At 47.4% G+C, this 22707-nt stretch overlaps 1 protein-coding gene and 1 long non-coding RNA gene across 2 annotated transcripts in view; one reads left to right on the top strand and one right to left on the bottom strand.

Annotated features, from left to right (window-relative positions):
- LOC139263483 (uncharacterized) overlaps positions 1 to 3384 on the top strand; it is an 87815-nt gene extending 84431 nt beyond the window's left edge. The window contains exon 3 of the long non-coding RNA XR_011593152.1: positions 3256 to 3384. This is a non-coding gene — a long non-coding RNA (uncharacterized lncRNA). The remainder of the gene's footprint in view (positions 1 to 3255) is intronic.
- nrxn3a (neurexin 3a) overlaps positions 1 to 22707 on the bottom strand; it is a 2272338-nt gene that overhangs the window by 2046132 nt on the left and 203499 nt on the right. The gene's annotated exons all lie outside the window — the stretch shown is intronic.

Below are 22707 nucleotides of genomic sequence, written 5' to 3'. Positions count from 1 at the left end.
GATTTTTTATATATTAGTGGCAGATTTCTCTCATCATTGCTCTCTAGTCTGGGATTTGCAATGTTTACAAAGTCATTAGCTTCGGCTCAGTGAGGAGCACTCATGCCTCTGAGTCAGAACGTCGCGAGTTCAAGACCGACTTGAGCACATAATCCAAGCTGGCACACCCAATGGAGTACTGAGGGAGTGCTGCACCGTTGGAGGTGCTGTCTTTTGGATGAGGCATTAAACCATTAAACCGAGACCTGGTCTGCTCTCGCAGGTGGATCATACGACACTACTTGAAGAGCCAATATTTCCCCCTCAACCAACATCACTAAAACAGATTATCTGGTCATGATCACGTTACTATTTGTGGGAGCTTGCTGTGCGCACATTGGCTGCCGCGTTTCCAACCTTACAACGGTGACTACACTCCAAAAGTGCTTCATTGGTTGGAAAGCGCTTTGGGATATCCTCAGGTCATGACAATTGCTATATGAATGTAAGTTTTGCATTTATTTCTTTTTTTTATGGTCTGACTGTGAGCTGTTAATGTCACATGGTGACACGCAACACAGCAGTGCTCAGGTGTAAGGGAGGGCGGGGGAGGAGGGAGGGGGGAACAGGGATCAGAGTGGCGCACAAGAGGGAACCGAGCATAGAAGGCAGAGGAGGGAAACAGTAAGGGGGATATAAACTAACGGGTACAATTCTAGAGGGGGTGCAGGAACAGAGAGACCTGGGGTATGTATACACAAATCGTTGAAGGTGGCAGGTCAGGTTGAGAAAGCAGTTTTTTAAAAAAAAGCATACGGGATCCTGGGCTTTATAAATAGAGTACAAAAGCAAGGAAGTTAGCATTGGTTCGGCCTCAACTGGAGTATTGTGTCCAATTTTGGGTACCACACTTTAAGGCCTTCACATCCTTCCTAGAGACCGTGCAGGAAAGATTTACAAGAATGGTCCCAGGGATGAGGGACTTCAGTTACGTGGATAGACTGGGGAATCTGGGGTTGTTCTCCTCAGAGCAGAGAAGATTGCGAGGAGATTTGATAGAGGTGTTCAAAATCATGAGGGGTCTGGACAGAGTAGAGAGAGAGAAACTGTTCCCATTGGTGGAAGGGTCAAGAACCAGAGGACACAGGTTTAAGGTGATTGGCAGATGAACCAAATGCAACATGAGGAAAACCTTTTTTTAAGCTGCGAGTGGCTAGGATCTGGAATGCACGGCCTGAGAGGATGGTGGAGGCAGATTCAATCGTGGCTTTCTAAAGGGAGTTGGATAAGTACCTGAAGGAAAAAAAATTGCAAGGCCACGGGGCAGAGGTGGGAGGAGTGGGACTGGCTTAAGAGCTCTTGCAGAGAGCCGGCACAGGCTTGACGGGCCAAATGGCCTCCATCTATGCTGTAACCATTCTATGATTCTAACATCTCTTCCTTTCTTGTACATTTATTGGGATCTGTGTGCCGACTTCCAATTTTGGTTTGATAGCTTCTGCATCTCCTCGTTACTTCAGCATCGACGGTTTACGGGAGTCCCCTCTTTTCATTGTTATGCCCCCTCTCTGTTCAGTGGTGGTTTGCTGCAGCTTTCTGTGTACACGTCAATCAGGTGCGGACATAACACAGAAGTCTGGATGTGAGAGTGCGACAGGAATGTACACACTTTGACTCACGTGGATGGGGGTCTGAAACTCCTTTCAACTCATTTTTATCAAAAAACAAAATGCAAGCGAAAGTAACAGCTTTTACTGATGTCTACTTCCCCTCCCTCCCCCACCCCCGCGTTCCCCCTTCCCGCCTCCAAATCCTCCACCCCAACCACAACAATTTCAGCCCGATGCAGTTAACGCGCGAGAAAGTCTGCGTGTTCTATTTTGTAGGGTGCTGCTGCTTCTTGTGACAACTGATGCAGAGACTCCATAGAATAGAAATTAGTTGGGAAAAAATTGGATGAAAAAAAACACTTTTTTTTTTAATTTGACCCTCTCTAAATGGGAATGAATTACCAGTACAAATATCCATCTGTAGTCAAGCTATCTCTGCAAACGCTTAGTTGAGCATCTTCCATCTGGCTGTGTTATCCAAAGCCACAGGAGGGACATTAGCATGCTGCACAGCATACTGGTAAGCGGCATATATATCGAGCAACAATAAATCTTCCTAAACTATACAGTTGACCTTGTAGGTGTTTCCAGTCAGTTACAGGTAAATCTCAGCAACAAGAGGCAATAATCAGTCGTGCCCAAAATATTAATATATCTTTTTCTTTCAGGTGCCAATCAACCTGACTGAATATTGGGTGTCAATTTCAAGAAAAATCACGTAACCCGAGAGGATATACTTATCAGTAAAGATTGAACGGACTGGGTCTCTTTTCTCTACGAAAGAGAAGGCTGAGGTGTGACCCAAGAGAGGTCCTTAAAAATTATGAATGTGTTGATAGAGTACATGTAGAGAAGATGATTCCACTTGGGAGGAGACCAAAACTAGGGGCCATAACTATAAGATAGTCACTAATAACTCCAATAGGGAAATCAGGAGAAACTTATTTAACCAGAGAATGGTTAGAATGTGGAACTGACTGTCACAGGGAATAGTTGAGGCGGATACAATAGATGCATTTAAGGGAAAGCTAAATAAGCACATGAGGAAGAAATGAATATAAATATATGCTGATGGGGTGATATGAAGCAGGGTGGGAGGAGGCTTGTGTGGAGCATAAACACTGGCACAGACCCATTGGGCCAAATGGCCTCATTCTGTGCTGTAAATTCGATGTAATTCTAACTTTTTGTCGTCGTGGGCTACTTATATAAGCAACAAGCAACAGTGAGGGTCACAAATAAAATTTGAAATCATGTTCCTGTACACATCTCAAGTGGTTACCACCAAGACTCTTGGGGGGCGGGGGGGGGGGCCAAATTGCCCTGCACTCCGATTGGGGGCAGTAACCAGCTGGGGGCGGGACTTCCTGCTCTTGGCTCAGAAGTCCCGCCCCGGCTGCTGAATTGGGCTTACCGCCCCTCCAAAGAAGTAGAGCTCAAACTCGCACGCTTCACTTCCTTTCGGGGCGGTTCCAGCGGCGTTAACAGGTGAATCCTTACCACTCGTTGCATAAAAACAACTTTCCCTCACGTCGCCTCTGGTTCTTTTGCCAATCATCTTCTGTCTGTGCCCTCTCATTATCCACCCTTCAGCCAATGGAAACACTTTGTCTTAATTTACTCGATCAAAACCCTTCATAATTTTTTAAATCTCTCCTTTTCGCAGGCTGAATGAGAGGTTCCAGTTCCTGAATGAAAGAGTTCTGAATAAGAGGAAAAGCTGCTCGAGGACAATTGAGGCAAGCCTTTTCCGTCACTTGTCACTGACTTATCTATGCAACTCATGCAAGGGAGAAAATAGTCACATAGAATCATATACAGCACGGAAGGAGGCCATTTCAGCCCATCGGGTCAATGCCAGCAACAAGAAGCTATCCAGTCTAATCCCACTTTCCAGTTCTAGGTCCGTAAACCTGTAGGTTACGGCACTTCAAGTGCACATCCAGATACATCCTCCTTCATGGTAAACGAGCCAAAGGAGAACAGCGAAAATATTATAAGGACACCCTCAAAGCCTCCCTGGTAAAGTGCGACATCACCACTGACACCTGGGAGACCCTGGCCGAAGACCACCCGAGGTGGAGAAAGTGCATCCGGGAGGGCATTGAGCTCTTCGAATCTCAATGCAAAGAGCATGAAGAGGCCAAGCGCAGGCAGCGGAAGGAGCGCGCGGCAAACCAACCACCCACTGACCCCTTCCCTCGACAAATGTGACAGGGTCTGTGGCTCTCGTATCGGACTGTTCAGCCATCAAAGAACTCACTTTGGGAGTGGAAGCAAGTGCTCCTCGATTCCGAGGGACCTCCTATGATGATGAGGTACTTTTTAAATGAGGTGAGGGTTTCTGCCTCTACCACCCTTTCAGGTAGTGAGTTCCAGAGCCCCACAACCCTCTGCGTGAAGAAATTTCCCCTCAAATCCCCTCTAAACCTCCTACCAATTACTTTAAATGTATGCCCCCTGGTTGTTGACCCCTTTGCTAAGGAAAATAGGCCCTTTCTATCCACTATATCTCGGCCCCTCATAATTTTATACACCTCACTGAGGTCTGCCCTCAGCCTCCTCTGTTCCAAAAAAAACAAGCCCAGCCTATCCAATCTGTCCTCAGATAAGGTTCTCCACTCCCGCAACATCATCGTAAATCTCCTCTGTACTCTCTCCAGTAAAATCATGTCCTTCCTATAAAGACGGCACGCATTACTCCAGCTGTGGCCTAACTAGTGTTTTATATGTACGTTAAGCATAAAGCTTTGTTCTTTATTTTATAGAATACTGCTTCACTTCCAGCAGCTTGGCTTTCCCAGGTTTACAGCTGCTGGAATACTGCAGTTTATGCCCCCCCGACCCATTATTCAGCAAGTACAAACTCTCAGACTCCATAATGAGACACAAAATTTATGAATATTGAAAAAAGTGCGAAGATAATTGAGGACAGCCAGTGGAGGTTTATTAAACACACCATGTTTGATAAATGTTGACGAGTCTTTGTTGAAGAGGTGACGAATTGGATGAAGAGAATGCAACAGATGTAGTTGATAGGCCATTTGATAAGGTGCCCCATGAAGGTGGCTTGTTAGAGAAATTCAGGTGTAAGTTGCAAGAGGAAACATGGTAGCATAGAGAGACTTACATTTATGTAGTGCCTTTCATGATCACCGGACGTCCCAGAATGCTTTGCAGCCAACAAAGGACTTTTTGAAGTGTAATCACTGTCGTAATGTAGGAAACGCGGCAGCATTTTGCACACAGCAAGCTCCCACAAACAGCAATGTGATAATGACCAGACAAACTGTTTTTGGTTATGTTGTTTGAGGGATAAATATTGGTCCGGGAAACAGAAAGCAAGTAGGTTCATGGGACAATCAAATGAAGATATAGTGAGAATGGGTATTGCTTGGATTGGAGAAGAGTTGAAAGTGGCACACCCAGTTCTTGGTCCACATGTTGCTGTCATTCATGGATGATTTGAATTTGGAGATGGGGGCTAAAATTGCCCCTTTATATAGGTCCGTCAGAGCCTCTGGGAGACGCTAACTGGGAGGAGGAGAATGTCGCTCAGGGGAGCGAGGCGCTACCACCTACTGGGAAATTGCTCGGGAGTTTGCGGAGCGACGCGCCCACGCCGTTGAGCAACCGGCGATGGCATCATCACTGTGCGGGGCGACCCGTGCGCCGACACCTTAATGCCCCGCGGGGGTTATTGCCCCGCGGACAGCGAGTGTGGCACAAGCGGATGTCAACGCCAGGGTCAGGAAGCTGGCCGACATCCGCTCTCGGGGCGCTCCTTACAGCCGGAGGGCTCCAGCGCACCGGGTCGGCGTTTTTTTTTTTTGCTGGCCAACTCTCGGGTCGGCTCGACGGTGACGACCCCAGCGTGCTCCAGGCCGCCATCGTGCAGCCCGGCACTCCGTCTTGGGTGGGGAGTGGTCTGCTAGCCCGGTCTCACGCTGCCCTGGTGGCCCAGTGGTTTATTCGAAGGGGAGGAGTGTTGCAGCGTGTCAGCGCTACGCAGAACATCCGCGTAGCGCTCCCCTCGGCGCCCCAGGAACCGCCCCCCCAAAGGAAGTGGAACACTTGAGATTTCAGTCCTCTTCCTTTGAGGGCCGGTAAGGGCAATTCCGCGGTGGGGGCGGAACTTCTGCGCAGGGCGCTAAAAGGTTGCTGCCCCCAATTGGGGCGCGGGTCAATTTCTCTCCCTAGGTGACTGCACAAAAATAGGCGGTATGCAAAAAGTGAGGAGGACTATAAAAGACTTGACAGATAGACAGACAGAGACAGACAGATTACAGGAATGGGAAAGTAGACGGCAGATGCAATTTAATGTGGGTAAGTATGAGGTAATACATTGTGGGATAAAATAAAGGAATGGGAGTGTATAAATGGAAGGATTCTGAAGTGCGTGAATGAGCAGAGGGATCGACGTTTAAAATAGATAATTCCCTGAAAATACGAGTGCAAGCCATAAATATAGCATTTTGGGTATTATAAATAAGGGTACAGAGTACAGTAATAAGTGATGTAGAATTGCTTCAAAACATTCGTCAGGCAACAGGAGTACATAGCGTGTGCAGCTTTTGGTAGTCCACATTAGAAAGGGCACTGAATCCATTACAGCTTAAATGATGCAAAGAATGGGACACGACAGCTACAAGGAGAGGCAGCAGATGCTGGGACTATTGTCACTGAAGCAGAGAAGGCTGAGAGAAAAATTAATATAAGTTTTTTTTTTAATTGTGAAGGGTTTGACAGGGTGCAGAAGGAAAGGCTATTTATTTAGCCTTGGCTCACCATTCGGTCTCCCTCGGAGTCCGACAGGTCGTGGATTCAAGCTCCACTCTGGAGACTTGAGCACACAATCTAGGTTGAAGCTTCAGTGCAGTACCAAGTGAGTACTGCACTGTCAGAGGTGCCGTCTTTCAATTGTGACGTTAAACCGAGGCCCCGTCTACTTTCTCAGGTGGACACAAAAGATCCCACAGCACTATCTGAAGAGAAGCAGGTGAGTTCTCCCAGTGTTCTCAACCAAACTCACTTGAAAGCAATTGTCTGGTCAAGCATCCATTTGCTGCTCATGGGACCTTGCAGTGCATAAATAGGCCGCCTCATTTCCCTACCTTATAATAATGGCTGCACTTCAAAATGCTTCATTGGTGTTTTGGGACATCCTGAAGTCATGGAAGGTGTGATATAAATTATGTTCTTTCTTTCTGATTGATAGAGTCAGTGATGAGGCAGGTCATCAATTCACAATTGTTGCTGAAAGCGATGAGATGCTAAGAGAAATGTCCAACAGATTCTTGAAGCATTGATCACTTTGCTACAGGGTGTAGCAAATGCATGTTTTAAGGGGAAAATTAATAAGTACTTCAATAAGTACTGGGGGCTCGACATCCGGGGGGTGTTCGGCATTTGGGAAGGATTCTGACGGGACGGGGCAGGTTGGGTGTGGGGGGGGAGGGGTGTTCCCGGTGTTGGGTGGGTCCGGAGCCCGGTGGGGGGGGGGGCGCGCTCTTGGGATGGGGGTGGGCTGTTTGGGGCTGGGATTGGGAGAGACTTCGTCACTCGGGGAACTGTTGGTCTGTGGGGTTCCCTGCCGCGGAGAATTGTTGATGCCAGTTCATTGGATGTGTTCGGGAGGGAGTTGGATGTGGTCTTTGCGGCTGGGGGGGGTCGGGGGGTGTGGAGGGAGGGGGGGGGTGGGTGATCAGCCATGATCTTGTTGAATGGCGGTGCAGGCTCGAAGGGCCGAATGGCCTACTCCTGTACCTATTATCTATGTTTCTATGTTTCAAGCAAAGTAGGATACGCAGCTATGGGGAGAGAGAGAGAGAGAGAGAGAGAGAGAGGGAGTGCAGGTCAGTGGGATTAGTTTTGGATTGCTCCAGCAAAAAGCTAGCACAGACATAATGGGGCAAATGATCTCCTCCTGCTCTATAAACTTCTATGGTTCTATGCAAAGTTCATAGGTTCAAGCTCCACTCTCGAGATTTGAGTACACAATCTAAGTTGAAACTTCAGTGCAGTACCAAGTGAGTGCCGTACTGTCAGAGGTGTCGCCTTTCAATTGTTAAACTGAGACTTTGTCTGCCCTCCCAGGTGGTCGTTATTTGAGGAGGAGCAGGGGAGCTCCTCAGAATCATGCTCAGAACATTGAACAAGGTATGTACTTCTTCCCCAGCTGGGCGGCCCCCAAACGATCAGGGCACTATATTATTGAGTCGGAAGAATTTGAACAGGAACGGCAGCATAGTGGTTATGTTACTGGATTAGTAATCCAGAGGCCTGGATTAATGATACAGACACATGAGTTCAAATCCCACCATTACAGCTGGGGAATTTAAACTCAGTTAATTAAATAAATCTAGAATAAAATGCTAGTATCAGTAAACGGTTCACTAATGTCCTTTAGGGAAGGAAATCTCTGAATCCAGACCCACAGCAACGTGGTTGTCTCTTAACTTCCCTCTAAAATGGCCCAGTAAGCCACTCAGTTCCACTAGGATCGCTATGACAGAGTGAATGTGGGATGCACCACGGGGACTGTAGTGGTTCAAGAAGGCACCTACTCGAGGGCAATTAGGGATGGGCATTAAATGCTGGCATTGCCAGTGGCGGCCACATCCAATGAATTAATTAAAGAAAAATCTCAAGGCCCTCCAGTGTCCCATTGAGATGTCAGCCGAGCTGGTCAATGATCAGCAGTATTCGAGAATACTGGGTAGCTCAGCAATAGGATTACTGTGTCTGCCATGCAGAATTGCACAGCGTAAATCCCAAACTGGGACACGAGATGACCAACTAACACAGCCACAAAAACGGCTCGGAATAAAATCCTATTAAAAGTGTGAAAGCAAGTAATGGCACAAAGTTCAGTAATGCTCTGTCTTGTAACGTAAAGTGTGGGCCGTACCCAACATTCCTTCACTAAATACAGGAGAGCCTGAAAGGGGATACAAGTATTGAACTACAGTTATTTATTTTCCAGGATAGTTTGGAAATATGTCCCTCTCCCACCAGCCCCCCTTCCCTTGAAGAAAATTTAGATTTGCAACTCTTCACGTGGTGCATTTTCCACTACTTTAGAATCGACCAGGGACATTGCATTTGCTTCCATTTAAAAGGGAAGGTAGTTTGTTTGAATTAATTGAAAGCTGCTATTTTGGGGAATTTTTGCTTTATACTTTAAAACCGCTTTTGTTTTTGAACTCAAGTTTTTTTTGATGCCCATCAACAGTAATAATTGGCTAGCACCCAACACAGGGTGTCATCTTTGTTAGAAAGAAAAAAAACCCTGTAATTTATGCAACACCTTTCACAACCTCAGGACATCTGAAAGCGCTTTACAGCTGATGGAATGCGATCACAGTCATAATGTAGGGAAACACCATGGCCAATTTGGGCCCCACAAGCGACAATGCGAATAATGACCCAGATAATCTGCTTTTAGTGAAGTTGGTTGAGGTGTAAATATGGATCAGAACATCTGGAGAACTTCCTTGGCCTGCTTTGAACATTGCCATGGAATCTTTTACGTCCACTTGAGCAGTCGGACAGGGTCTCGGTTTAACGTCTCATCCGAACTGTATCGATTTGAGGACATCGTTAATCGCTCCACCATTGGTGGCCGTGCCTTCAGCTACTGAAGCCCGAAGCTCTGGAATTCCCTCCCTAAACCACTCCGTTTCTCGACCTCTCTTTCCTCCTTTAGGGTGCTCCTTAAAATCTACCTCTTTGTCCGAGCTTTTGACCATCTGCCCCAATATCTATGTGGCTCAATGTCAAATTTTGCATGAGAACGCTCCGATGAAACTCCTTGGAACGTTTACGTTAAAGGCGCTGTATAAGTGCAAGTTCCTCTTGCACGCAATACTACAAAGACTACCCAATGCCTCGTGCATTTGGAGGACTTCTTTTGATTTGTATTCTATCCCTGGGCTAACACAACCAAGTGCTTTGTTTGCCTTTTTCATTATAGCCCTCAAATGAGTTTTGTGCCAACAATGGATTTGTCAACAAATATTGGAATATGAATTAATTTTGTAATTTCCTGACATCTGGAGTAAAGACGGAGCCAGAAAAAAAAGCAACCGCAAATGTTTCCAACAAGCAAAATCAGTTAAGTAGTTTTATGACTAGTTGCCAAGGTTATGACAATGCCAAGAAGCTACTTTCGGTCAATAAATTTGAATGATAAACGTGGACACATTTCTAGATTTTTTTTGACAAGTCCCAAATGTTTATAACTAAAGTAACACATAAAATGCCCACTCAGCAGTAAATTAACCCTTGATACATGAAATCTAGCTGAACATTAATTAATTCATTCATTGCTGCATGTTGTCAGGCAACAGGACAACAGGTGCACAAAACAATCAATGGACAGCAAAATATTGAGTAATCGTTGCACGCACACAACTCGATGTGAAAATTATCGGGGCCAAAATTGCCCCTTTTTTTTTTTGAAGAGCAGTTAGCGACGATCGGGACATTGCGCTCTTGAATTTTTGGGGTGCAGAACCTGAGTGCCCCACACCTGTGCGAACGGCAGTGGTGACGTCATAACAGCGCGTACTTAGTGACGTCATAAAAGCGCCTAGTCCCCGCCTGGAAGCGACATTACCCTCAATTAATCGTTCCACCGCTTGTCGGTGCCCCCGACAGCTTCGCACGGTGGGAAGCTGCTAATGGTTGGGGGAGGGCGCACTGCCGTGGCCGCCATTTTATTTTAATTGTCGACTGACTCTGCGACCGGCCCGACAGTGCCGGCCACGGGGTCAGCCGGGCTGCCAACAGGCAGCTCATCACCCCTCCTCTCGGGTGTGGGCCCGCTGTCCCGGCTGCAGCCCTTCCTAGAGGCCCGGTGGGCGCCAAAGTAGGCCTCGCAGCGTCCCTCCCCTTTAAGCGTTAGCCGCCTCGCGCCTACGTGCTCAGTGCAGCGTTAATGATACTTCCCGCCTTCCGCCCCGCTCCCGACTCCCACCTGCCCCAAAGATTTTTCACAAGAGGGCAATCTCCATCTATTCCCCGCCCCATCGATTGGGGCGTTAATTCACCAATTTAAATTTTCCGCGGAGGCAATTTCAGTACCGTAATCTCCTAGCATGACCATTACCTTCTATTTGTACTTGCTTGTTTTCTGTAGCCTTGTGCAAACAATGAATAAATTACTCCCCTTGATCTTGGAGTTGTTTCAAGTCATTGGACTTGCTGAAGCATTTTCAGAGCCTGAAATGGCCTCTGTATATCACCCATCGCTGCTCATCTCCTTCCAGCCGTCTTTTAAAAGTCTATTCACAAGCTAATAACTGCATTTGCTGTCTCTCGGTGCAATCAGAATCATATTCAACCAGTCATCTTTGCCTGGTTTTCTACCCCTCCTCTTTCCTTTAGTCAACCCTTGACTTTGCTTTTCAGTTGACTTTCTCCTCTTCTTTCAGATGGACATTCTGTGTATTTTGAGTGTTTCCTGTTTTTAACTTTAGATCTCCAGCATTTGCATTTGTTTTTATCCAAAGAACTTACTGCTGTAATTCAATCATTTGTTTTTATCCAAATGACTTGCTGCTGTAATTCAATCATTTTGCTCCAAGATACTTGGAGACTTTTGCTCCGAGATTGTGCACTATCCATTTCAACAGGGAAAGACAACAGAAACTTGGTTAATGAGTCAAGCACTCCTGGCTGGCTTCCCATATTCTACCCTACGTAATCTTGGTCATCCAAAACTCGGCTGCCTGTGTCCTAACTCGCACCAAGTCCTGCTCACTCATCACCCCTGTGCGTGCTGACCTACACTGGCTTCTGGTTAAGCAACGCCTCGATTTCAAAATTCTCATCCTTGTTTACAAATCCCTCCATGACCTCGCCCCCTCCTTATCTCTGTCATCTCCTTCAGCCCCACAACACTCCCTCCCTCACTCCCACCCCCCCCAAGATAGCTGCGCTCCTCTAAATCAGCCCTCTTGAGCATCCCTGATTATAATCGCTCAATCATTGGTGGCTGTGCCTTCTGTTTCTTGGCCCGAAGCTCTAGACTTCCCTGCCTAAACCTCCCTGCCTCTCTTTCCTCCTTCAAGACGCTCCTTAAAATCTACCTCTTTGACCAAGCTTTTGGTCACCAGCCCTAATTTCTCCTTATCTGGCTCGGTGTTACACAACACTAAAAGCGCTATATAAATACAAGTTGTTGTTGTGATGTGTCCCATTGATCTAAACATTTGCTGTTCGATTGCACAGTGTTGGTGGACAGTCAGGAAAGGTGGCATCACGTGCTATTATTGATGTAATTAGGTGAACATGTTTCAACAGATATTGGATCTTCTTATTCACTACTTTCCAATAATCTGAACAAGTTTCACGGGCACACACTAATGTTATTACTGGAATAAATACAACTTTATTTCATTAAAGTGTCAGTGACTGCTGTGCAAGTGAGGCTGGCAGTGTTAGTTCATAATTTGTCATTGTAACATGGTAATGATTTATGGCAGGGGGAATGCTATGGCCAAAGGAAAATTTAATAGCAGAATGTACCATTCATTTACATGGGGGTTGAATCACTATCACTCTTTTCCCTCCCCCGGATATATTGTTAGTTACATAGGGCCCAATTTTCCCCAACCCCTTTTTTCGGCGCACTTACCTTAAACACGCCGACTTTGTGCGCTGGAAACGGCGCCGGAAAAAAGTGGCCCCATCCTGCCCGCTCTGCCGAGTCTCCGGTGTTCCGGCGTGGCGCAGATAGTGAAGTGGGTGGGGGGGGGGGCGGAGCAACAGCCCAGCACAGAAAACAGTGCCGGCAGCTGTGCGCACGCGCAATGAAGTCAGCGGGCATGCTCCTGCCCTGCCAGCGTGTCCTGTGAGCAGGACCTGATGCGCGCAGCCCCTATCCCCAGCCGAAGGGCCGGCCGGCTGGATTCCCGGGCCGAGGTAGGACTTCAGTTTGATTTTTTATTTACTGATGGTTGTGCTTTGTTTAGTGAGGAGAGTTTTGATGGTGTGGGGGGAGGGGGGGGGGAAGGAGGAACTTAAAAAAAAAAACTTGATTCTGGCATAAAGGTAGGACTTCTATTTTTTTATTTGTTATTGATTGATTGTTTATAACTTTTTGTTCTTTGTTTAGTGCTTTGTAAGTCTTGGTGCTTTAAATGTACCAACCTGCGCCGATTTCTTCACTGCCCGCAAGGTTTTTCAGAGCTAGCCACATATGCTGACATAAGTGGATTTGGAGTAAGTTTTAGCTGGCCAAAGTGGCATAAATGGCCAAAACTAGCGTAAGTGTCTGGGAACTCCCCCTTTTGAAAACAAAACGGAACTAGAAAAAATCGTACCTAACTGACTTACTCTGGAGCAAATTTTGGGGGGAAAATGGCATTTTTTAAACTTACTCTGGAGCAAATTTTGGGGGGGAAATGGCATTTTTTGTCAGAAAAACAACTTACTCCAAAAAAATTGATGCAAGTCATGGCCAAAATTGGGCCCATAGTATGCAGAGTACTAGCCTGCTAATTACAATTACTATAGTAAGTATGCAAGTACTGCAGCCCAGTAAGTCATTTTAACTGTCTTATAATTGCTTTTCTTTAAACAATAAGTAGGTCATACAGTCTACATCAAGGTTCTCATTATGTGAGTTAATGTTAAGGCAGAGTCACAGAACATGAAACATACTTTCGGTTTATTACAGCAACCTCTGTTATTATAACACATTTTCTTTTATCTTGCTTTCTCCCACAGGATTGGCCCATTTTTACTATTCCAATCAGTAAATAAACTTGATTCTTCACAAATGCAATTGATGGAGAGAGAGAAGAAACAACAACAAAGGAAGGTGCCGAACAGATAGGATATTAAAATCGCCCAGGCTGCTTAACTGCCCCAGAATCACCAAGACCTGTGGTTTTAAGCTGCTCTGCCGAGCAGGCGACAAGGACACCCGACCAAAGCCGACGGTGTCCTTTGTAGGATCCGTCCCTTTCCCCTCCTCCCCCACCCCCCATCCCCAACGGTAAAAATTGGACTATGAAAGATTAAAAAATCCAGAACTGTATTACAGCCTGCAAAAGGAGCTGGGTAGTAAGGGGTTAATTCAGACATTGCAGCCAAAAACCACAAACTCTCAAGAGACTGGGCAATCCACAATGGCACAGATTGCTATAAGAATGTTTTCTATCTGGAAAAGATACAAGAACATTCACACATTTATTTACCTATTGTTAAAAGACTGTATTATGGACCAAGGCCCCAGACAGGCTGCTATCAGTGTAGGCCCAGACAATGGGCCGGATCCTTGAACCATTTGAATACGACTGCTACAAGAAACCAACATCCACACATGCAGTCTTCTTGGGAAGATTGCATTGTCAGAAAGATGGGTTAATCAGGGACAGTCTGCACCAATTTGTTAAGGGAAGGTAGTGTCTGACTAACTTGATTGAATTTTTCGAGGCGGTAATCAGGAGGGTCAATGAGAGCAGTGCGTATGATGTGGTGTATATGGATTTTAGCAAAGATTTTGGTAAGGTCCCACATGGTAGAGCAGGTGCCAGTGCTTGGAGCGAGGGTGTTGCCACGATGCCTTGTATTTGTGCCTCTGGCAGAACAAGGTGTTGGTGATGACAAGTTCGCGCTCTAGACATTTTGTCAGGAGTAGGGTACCACTAGAGTTGGCTTTCCCTACCTTCTCTCTGCCAGTCACACCCCCCCCAGAGGTTTGAGTGCTTGCCACCCCTGGCGTTGAAGTCACCGAGGAGGATCAGTTTGTCGTCCGCGGGGATGCAGGACAGGGATTTTGAGAGGTTGATGTTAAAAACCCTCTTTAGCCTCATCTGTTGCATCAAGTGTTGGGGCGTACGTACTGATAACTGTGGCGCACTGGTTTCCAGGATAGGGTGAGTCGAAGAGTCATGAGACGTTCGTTAGCCCCAAGGGGGGAAGTCTTTGAGGCGGTCAACCAGCTCGTTTTTGATGGTGAACCAGACTCCGTGGAGGCGGCATTCTTCTTCTGGTTTCCCGTTCCAGAAGAAGGTGTAACCTCCACCTTGTCCCTTCCCGCCGGCTCTCGCTTAGGGCGGCGATGTCGATATCAAAGCGTCTAAGTTCCCGGGCAACTATGGCGGTGCGGTATCCCGGTCTGTCCCTGAGGGTCCTGATGTTCCAGGTCCCGAACTTCATGTTAATGGAGTGGAAGATGTTGATGCACGAGTTCTTTTAACGTTAGATGGTCGTTGTACACGGGCTTAGCTGAGCGAAGTCTTGATCCAGTGACGAAGGGGTCCAAGACAACTGGAGACCAGGCACTGCTGTATGGGCTTAGTTGGGAACCTGTTCAACCTGCGCCGTCTCTAGGCCAGATCGAAGACCACCCCAACCTCTGTCGTCGAGCTACAGTACGCGGACGATGCCTGCGTCTGCGCACATACAGAGGCTGCACTTCAGGACATAGTCGACGTATTTATCAAGGCGGACGAAAGCATGGGCCTTATGCTAAACATCCATAAGACAAAGGTCCTCCACCAGCCTGTCCTCACCACACAGCACTGCCCCCCAGTCATCAAGATCCACAGCGCAGCCTTGGACACCGTGGACCACTTCCCCTATCTCGGGAGCTTCCTATCAACAAGAGCAGGCATCGACGACGAGATCCAACACCGCCTCCAGTGCGCCAGTGCAGCCTTCGGTTGCCTAAGAAAAAGAGTGTTTGAAGACCAGGCCCTCAAAACTGCCACCAAGCTCATGGTCTACAGGGCTGTAGTAATACCCGCCCTCCTGTATGGCTCAGAGACATGGACCATGTACAGTAGACACCTCAAGTTGCTGGAGAAATATCACCAAAGATGTCTCCACAAGATCCTACAAATCCCCAGGCGCACCAACATCAGCGTCCTCACTCAGGCTAACATCCCCAGCGTTGAAGTACAGACCATACTCGACCAGCTCCGCTGGGCAGCCCTCATCGTCCACATGCCAGACACGAGACTCCCAAAGCAAGTGCTCTACTCGGAGCTCCTTCATGGCAAACAAGCCAAAGGTGGGCAGCGGAAATGCGATAAGGACACCCTCAAAGCTTTCCTGATAAAGTGCGACATCACCACCGACACCTGGGAGTCCCTGGCCCAAGACCGCCCTAAGTGGAGGAAGTGCATCCGAGAGGGCGCTGAGTACCTCGAGTCTCAACGTCGAGAGCATGCAGAAATCAAGTGCAGACAGCGGAAAGAGCGTGCAGCAAACCAGTCCCACCCACTCCTTCCCTCAACGACTAACTGTTCCACCTGTGATAGAATCTGTGGCTCTCATATTGGACTATTCAGCCATCAAAGAACTCACTTCAGGAGTGGAAGCAAGTCTTCCTCGATTCAAAGGGACTGCCTATGATGATGATGATGACATGACAGACTGGTCACGAAAGTAAAAGCCCATGGGATCCAGGGCAAAGTGGCAAGTTGGATCCAAAATTGGCTCAGAGACAGGAAGCAAAGGGTAATGGGTAAATGCGTGTTTGTGACTGGAAGGATGTTTCTAGTGGGGTTCCGCAGGGCTCAGTATTAGGTCCCTTGATTTTTGTGGTATACATCTGTTGTGTACGAATGAAGAGTCTGACCAGATACTGTGAGCTCAAAGTAAAGTCTGACCTTAGTCTTTTATTGCAGGTCTCCAGAGTGCCTCTCCAGCCTGTGAGGCCTCCTTAAGTACCAGTGGCTCCCAAGGGATTGTGGGAACCCTTGTGACTCCAGGGGATGAGCCCTCTGGTGGCTACACAAGGTATTTACAGGTTTACATATATAACAACATCAATGATCCAGACTTGAATATAGAGGGTATGATTAAGAAGTTTGCAGATGATACAAAAATCGGCTGTGTGGTTGATAATGAAGAGGAAAGCTGCGGACTGCAGGAAGATATTAATCAACTGATCAGGTGGGCAGAACAGTGGCAAATGAAATTTAATCCAGAGAAGTGGGAGGTAATTTGGGGAGGGCTAACAAGGAAAGGGAATACATATTAAATGGTAGGGCATTGAGAAGTGTAGAGGAACAAAGGGACCTGGGAGTATATATCCACAGATCCCTGAAGGTAGCAGGCCAGGTGGATAAGGTGGTTAAGAAGGCATTCGGAATGCTTGCCTTTATTAACCGAGGCATAGAATATAAGAGCAGGTAGGTGATGCTTGAACTGTATAAAACATTAGTTAGGCCACAGCTAGAGTACAGCATGCAGTTCTGGTCACTACATTACAGGAAGGACATGATTGCACTGGAGAGAGTACAGAGGAGATTTACGGGGATGTTGCAGGGAGTGGAGAATCTTAGCTTTGAGGACAGATTGGGTTTTCCCTGAAACAGAGGAGGCTGAGGGGAGATCTCATTGAGGTGTATAAAATTATGAGGGGCCTGGATAGAGTGAATAGAAAGGGCATATTTCCTTTAGCAGAGGGGTCAACAACCAGGGGGCACAAATTTAAAGTAATTGGTAGGAGGTTTAAAGTGGTTTTGAGGGGAAATTTCCTCACACAGAAGGTGGTGCCGGTCAGGAACTCACTGCCTGAAAGGGTGGTGGCAGAAACCCTCATCACATTTTAAAAGTACTTGGATGTGCACTTGAAGTGCCGTGACCTGCAGGGCTACGGACCCAGAGCTGGAAAGTGGGATTAGGCTGGATAGCCTCTTGTTGGTCGGCGTGGATACAATGGGCCAAAATGGCTTTCTTCCGTGCTGTAAACTTCGATGATTTATCATACAGACAGGCCAAGGTCAAGGTAATCATGGACAATGACCCTAAACGAGGGACAATTAGCGTCAAGACTGTTTCTACTGGAGACATTCACACATTTAATACTGCCATTGTATTCACATGAGGACAACAGGAAATGTGTTTCAAGATATTGCAAGTTGGAGTTTGTATAAAGAAGAGCCAGTTTGAAGAGGGAATGGAATGTGTTTGAACGGTCGACAAGAAGGACGCAAGCTGGTAACTATGGTCCGGGCCGACAATCAACATCAGGAAACAACCAATGATTGCGTGATTGTATGTTTTCAGTCAAATCAGAGAAGGGTTTTTGTGATTTAGTCTGCGGAATTTTATATGTAACAGTGGAATCGCGGACAGGTTTAACTGTGCCATATTGTGTCGATGCAAATTACCCTTGTGTAGGGGGTTTGTATTTTAGGTTTTGTGATTCCGATATAAATCGTAGGGATTTATAATGGGGAGGTAAATTGTGTGCATGTTCAATAACGAACGAATCTAAGGTTGAGCCGTGTGTATTTTGTTCTTATAAATCCTGAAGTCAAAGAGCTCGATGTAATGGGGGACCAGTATCAGAAACCCTTCCACCTTTCCTTACACGTGCACATCTGGTCCCCGGTGATGTCATCGAGATCCAGGTGCAATTTTAACTCAACGGCCCGAGTGGGAAGCAGCAGTGGTGTTAACCAGGTGAAGAGAAGTGGGAAGAGGATCGGGGGCGGAAGAGACCCAAACATGTGATGTTATCACATTGCTCGGCTGCCCGTGTCCTAACTCGCACCAAGTCCCGCTCGCCCATCACCCCTGTGCTCCAGAGCAGGTCTCCAGTCGTCTTGGGTAATCTTTGCCACTGGACCAAGACCTAGCTCTGTCAAGCCCATGTGGTGGCTGGTGTGCAACAGCCACCACAGGTTAAAAAAATCCACGCACATGCATCTTCCACCCTTCAGGATGTAGTTCGGGTTCTTCATTTGAAACACCTGTGAACTCATCTTTTTTTTTTTAGCGTGGAACCAAGTCATCCTCGTTTCGAGGGACCGCCTATGATGATGATGATGTACAACATCTGAACACGGATTCCAAAATCAACTTTGAACCGAGACAAAAGTCTCGGGGTTGCTGAAATGGAGTCAGCACTTGAAGTGCTCCTCGCCCTTCCAGGAATCCCTAAATGTGATTAACCTGAAAACAAAGTGATACGTCCCTACTATACAGTATAAATGCACACAAGGCCCATGCTTGAGAGGACAGTCTGTGACCTGTCCTTTATTCCTTAGCACTCAAGTGATGGAAGTGGGTGGAGCTTCCCCTTTTATATCTGAAGGTCCAGGTTAGGAGTGTCTCCCACAAGTTCACCACCTAGTGGTCATTGTTCTCACAGTGTACAACTTAGGTCAGATTATACATGGGTTACAATGCTGGTTGAATACATGACATCAGCTCCCCCCTCCCAAAGTCTTATTGGGATCACAGGTTGAGTCTCTCTGGTGGTTTACGCTCTCTTGTAGAGCGCCTGAGTTGGAGCTCCGGTTGTTGGGCGCTGGCCTGAGTGTCTGCTGTTTGCGGTGCCCTCAGGTTTGTCCGGACTGCCCACATTGACTGGGCTCTCCTCCCTTTGGTTCCTGTGTTCGGTCACCTGTGGAGGAGTGAAATCTATGTCGTGTTCTTCCTCTGCTTCTTCTATGGGGTTGCTGAACCTCCTTTTTGTTTGATCCACATGTTTGCGGCAGATTTGTCCATTGGTAAGTTTAACAATCAGAATCCTATTTCCCTCTTTGGCAACCACAGTGCCTGCGAGCCATTTGGGCACTGCAGCGTAGTTGAGGACAAAAACAGGGTAATTTACATCAATACATCGCGCCCTCGCATTCCTGTCATGGTAGTGATATTGTGACTGGCGCATGCTCTCGACAATTTCTTTCATGGTGGGGTGTATAAGGGATAACCGGGTTTTGAGCGTCCTTTTCATTAGCAACTCTGCGGGTGGAACCCCTGTGAGCGAGTGTGGTCGGGATCTGTAGGCCAACAGGAGGCATGATAAGCGGCATTGTAGGGAATCCTCTTGGATTCTGAGCATCCCTTGTTTGATTATCTGCACTGCTCGTTCTGCCTGGCTGTTTGAGGCCGGCTTGAACGGTGCTGTTCTGATATGGTTAATTCCATTGCCTGCCATGAAGGCCTGGAATTCAGTACTTATGAAGCACGGGCCATTGTCGCTGACCAAGATGTCCGGTAGACCGTGGGCGGCGAGCATTGCCCGAAAACTTTCTACCGTGGCAGAGGATGTGCTTGAATTTAAAATGTCATACTCGATCCATTTGGAGTAGGCGTCTACTACAACCAGAAAAAATTTTCCCATGAAAGGATCTGCGTAGTCCACATGGATGCGTGACCAAGGCTTGGCGGACCATGGCCAGGGGCTAAGGGGGGCTTCCCTGGGCCTCTGGAGCCATAAGCTACCGGCTGTAACTGACCCTTGACATTGACATGGTGCAACACACACCCGACACCATAGGACAATGCATCGCACGTTAACACAAGTTTCTTACATGGGTCATATAGCGTTAACAGATTGTTGGAACATAACAAATTGCGTGCTCTAAAAGCCCTTTCCTGGCTGTCCCCCCAGACCCATTCGCGACCTTTGCGTAGGAGCATGTGTAGCGGCTCTAGCAGCATGCTCAATTTAGGAAGAAAGTTACCAAAATAGTTCAGGAGCCCCAAGAATGAACGCAGTTCCATCGTGTTACGGGGTCTGGGTGCTCTCTGGATCGCTTCCGTCTTGGATGCAGTAGGGCTGGTCCTGTCTGCTGCTACCCTCATCCCCAGGAATTCTACCTCTGGAGCTAGGAAGACGCACTTCGCCTTTTTCAGTCGCAGCCCTACCCGGTCCAGTCTGCGTAGCACCTCCTCCAGGTTGTGGAGGTGTTCTTCAGTATCGTAACCCATGATGAGGATGTCGTCCTGAAAAACCACCATCCCTGGAATCGACTTGAGGAGGCTTTCCATATTTAGTTGGAAGATCGCGGCAGCCGAGTGAATCCCGAACAGACATCTGTTGTACTCAAACCCCTTGTGTGTCGTGATGGTGGTCAACTTCTTCGACTCACTCGCCAGCTCCTGGGTCATGTAAGCTGAAGTCAGGTCCAATTTTGAAAAAAGTGTGCCACCGGATAGCGTCGCAAAGAGGTCCTCCGCACTCCGTAGCGGGTACTGGTCTTGGAGTGACACCCAATTGATGGTGGCCTTGTAATCGCCACATATCCTGACTGACCCATCCGCCTTGAGCACCAGCACAATCGGGCTCGCCCAGTCACTGAATTCAACTGGCGAGATGATGCCTTCCCTCAACAGGCGGTCCAATTCGCCTTCTATCTTTTCCCGCATCAAGTACGGCACCGCTCTGGCCTTGTGGTGTACTGGCCTGGCGTCCGGGTTTATGTGAATCACTACCTTGGCCCCCATGAAAGTACCAATGCCGGGTTGAAATAATGAGTTAAATTTGTCCAGGATCTATCAGCATGATACTCGCTCCACAGAGGAAATTGCATTGACATCGCCCCATTTCCAGTTCATGACAGCAAGCCAACTCCTCCCCAGTAGTGCGGGACCGTCCCCCGGGACAACCCAGAGTGGCAACCTGTTCTCCGAATCTTTGTGGGTCACGACTACCATGGCGCTGCCTAGCACTGGAATGATCTCCTTTGTGCGTCAATTGGCGATAATTTTGGCCTCCTGGCCTTGGACGATCACAACTTTTCAAACTGTTTGATACCCATCAGGGACTGGCTGGCACCCGTGTCTAACTCCATTGATACGGGGATGCCATTGAGGAGCACTTGCATAATTATCGGTGGCGCCCTGGTGTATTAACTGTATACGTGCTCCACATGAACTCGCTGAACTTCAGCTTCCAGCGATATCCCCCAGCATTCATTTCTGCAATTTCTGCAGGTATTTTGCTCATCTCTGCAAACTCCGGCTGGGTGTATGCCTCCACACCTCCAACATGAGCTGCTGTTTGAAACAAAAGGTCCCTTGCCAGTCGATCGACCCTGACTGCCCCTGTTATTGTCCTTGAGTGCGCCATTAACAGGTGTTGATGGTCCCATTACTGGCCGCATTGTCCCTTGCAATGGCGTGAATCGTCGTTCAGCTTGCCATTGTCTCTGTCGAACTCCCCCTCTGGGTTCGACTACATGTTGGGGCATGCCCGATTGCCCTTGTCTGCCTGGAGAACAGTGTGCTGCTTTAACAATGTTGAATCTCTGTCCCAACCATTCCTTAACACAGTACCTCTCAGCTGTTCTGCTCGTGGCCATGCTCGCGTGGTTTAAATCCCAATTTCTCGTCGCCATTGATACGTCCTTACATTACAGTATAAATGCCCATGCTTGAGAGAAGGTCAGTCTGTGACCTGTCCTTTATTCCTTAGCACTCAAGTGATGAAGTTGGGTGGAGCTTCCCCTTTTATATCTGAAGGTCCAGGTTAGGAGTGTCTCCCACAAGTTCACCACCTAGTGGTCATTGTTCTCACAGTGTACAACTTCGGTCAGATTATACATGCTGGTTGAATACATGACACAAAGGTCTGCTGGGGCTCTGGGTCACCATCGGCAACAGCCATTACAGTTTAGCAAGGGAGCGCTTGGACCTTAACTTGAGGGTACCAGAATTCATTCATACATAGCTCGGCAATTTCCCATGCTGGCACCCAAGAGAGGTGTTCAACACTTCCCTTAGCGCTGACTCAGGGCCCAGCTGCCCAATGTTACTTCCTGAGGCACAAAATATTTCTGCCCGCTAAATCTCCTGGCTCGTTGCCATTATCGCCCCAAAAACATCAAAGCCGAGAATCCAGCCCAAGAGGCCAGCATACTATTAGTCTTTTTGATTATTTTCTGTGCCTGTTCAAGTTCACATAAATGTAAGATCCCGGGGGGGCATCTAATGAGACTGCTATCCCAACAAGGAAGCCCATCACTTTTCTCACTATGTTCACAACAACCTGCTTTCTCTTCCTTACATGTTGAAGGTTGGAAACCGCTTCAATGATTTAAGAGATCTTCAAAACAGGTGTTGAAGGCGCAGACAAAAATACAATACCGCAAATAACCTAATAAAATATAATAGGCTCCATGAGGAAAGACATAAAGTTCAATACGAGTCACGCGCTAGTCTGAGTTATTGGTACGATTTGATCAATACAATTTTTCTACAAGGTACTTTGACAGGGGTCTGCAGAGATTATTAGAAACGAGGGGGAAAATCCTCTTGTGGAACAATATTTTTTTTCCAAGTTGCCTTGCATCTTTTCTTGCACAATTGTTTTGACATCAACTTAATTCTCAGGTTTTCTTCTCCAATGATGCTG

This window comes from Pristiophorus japonicus, chromosome 4 (genome assembly GCF_044704955.1).
Source record: "Pristiophorus japonicus isolate sPriJap1 chromosome 4, sPriJap1.hap1, whole genome shotgun sequence".
Classification (NCBI taxonomy): Eukaryota; Metazoa; Chordata; class Chondrichthyes; family Pristiophoridae; genus Pristiophorus; species Pristiophorus japonicus.
The sequence above is the reverse complement of the archived record's forward strand: the minus strand, read 5'-3'. Positions and strand labels throughout refer to the sequence as shown.